Source organism: Lytechinus variegatus, chromosome 1 (genome assembly GCF_018143015.1).
Source record: "Lytechinus variegatus isolate NC3 chromosome 1, Lvar_3.0, whole genome shotgun sequence".
Classification (NCBI taxonomy): domain Eukaryota; kingdom Metazoa; phylum Echinodermata; class Echinoidea; order Temnopleuroida; family Toxopneustidae; genus Lytechinus; species Lytechinus variegatus.
Window position 1 is genome coordinate 63073588 of NC_054740.1, and position 1995 is coordinate 63075582.

Consider the following 1995-nt stretch of genomic DNA (forward strand, 5'->3'; position numbering starts at 1 on the left):
CTTGTATCAAATATCACACAGTGATTTCCCGATGAATGAAATTTTCTAAAATAACTTTTCCCTGAAATACTCTCATTTTCCGACTGAAATACATATATATTATCACTTCTTAATTATTTCATATTGTTGATATGTACATAAAAAACATCAATATAAAATAAAAACAATTATTAATTCTAATATATGGTACAGTTAATGAAACTACCCAAGGCAGTAATATAAAACTAAAAACCTATGAATGGACAAGCCAAGCATTTTCACAGAATACAATGATTAGTTTGTGATGAGGGAGAAATACAAATTCATGAATCACACATAAAAAGACCACCAAAGAAACGTAATATAGCAAGTTGTTTTCAATGACAATATAGAATATATTAGGGTGTAAAACAATACACAACACCATCATAGAGATTACTCTATCTGAGAGCAACTAAAGTTAAATTTCCGGAAAAATAATGAGAGACATATAGATAATAATCATCAGTTCTTGTATAACACATTATGAATAACGTCTCTATGCGCTTTCAAAGGACTTGGTTGTTATTACCCCAGCCCCAGAGGGGTCACTTACACTGACGAGTGGATGCCATGCGCGACCAAAAAAACACATAAAAAGGATGTCTTTTTCACGATAGGGCACAAAAACAAAAACACAAAAATAATGAAAAAGGGGTATCTATTTCGCTAGGAAAATTACGTGTTTAGGGTTGAATTTGCTGGGATGATGAAACAAAATTAGAATGTTTTATAAAGGATGTCCTTTTTGCCCAAACACTTCGTGTTTAGAGTCCGATTTGCGAGGTGTAGAAGGTAGGGTCGTACTAAACCAAATAAGGTAAAGCCGACGACCGAAGGACCCGTAACAATGAAACATTCCTGTACTTGTTTAGGGTTTCATTTCAGGGAATATTTGCCAAGAGTATCGTTTTGTTTCCAATACTTGTTAAGGGTAGGGTTTCACATGCCAATACTTGTTAAGGGGTGCATTTTCAGAATATGAAAATTACGTGTTTAGGGTGCTTTTCGAGACCCCATGGTCGCGCATGGTATCCACTTGTGAATGGAATTGGCCCCCCGGGACCCCGGCTCTAGCTCAAGCAGCTAGCTTCCAACGCTCAGCAATTAAGGAATAAATTCCTGCCAGGTACCCATTCACCTCACCTGGGTTGAGTGCAGCACAATGTGGATAAATTTCTTGCTGAAGGAAACTATGCCATGGCTGGGATTTGAACCCACGACCCCCTGTTTCAAAATCCTGAGACTAACCCACTGGGCCACAATGCTCCACAAGATGATCATCTTCATCCTGAAATTGTCTTAGCCTTAAAGTGCACACTTCAAATAATGCCCCATTCTCAAAGTGCAACAGTTATGGTAATGTAGGCAATGTTTCACTAAACTTGACATCAATAACAAGTTGCATTTAATGTTATCAGATACTGCTATTGGTTGTGATTTGATTGGCAAAGATTAGACAGGGGGGTAGGGAGTTTCACTAAGTGTAAATTTAAAAACCATGCTCAAGTGGTATTTAAAGAAATCTGTTTCAAACTGATGAGGAAAGAATTAAAGTTTTCTGGATGTTTTGGAATGAATTTTTTTTTCACTCTTGCTCTGCTTTATTTGAGAAAATTTAGCTTTGATTTTCATGATTTTCACCGTAGCTTTTGTAATTCAAATTTTGTGACATGAAATATTGCATTTTCTGCTCAAAAACGTGATTAGGTGTACAAAGTCAATGCACATTGTGTTTTTCAACCAAAAATCATAAATGTATGATTACTTTTACTTTTGTTGGTTTAAATGTATTTGTTTTATGCTATTTATGATCGCAAAAGTCCCCTACATGGGAAAAAACAAAGAAATGCATAAGAATTAAAAAAAACAATAAAATACATAAGAAATCAATTGTGGAATAGCACGCCCAACAACACATGTGAAGATGGCTTCCCAAAGAACAGTTGTGTCCTCACCGATGGTTAATCGAGTTGC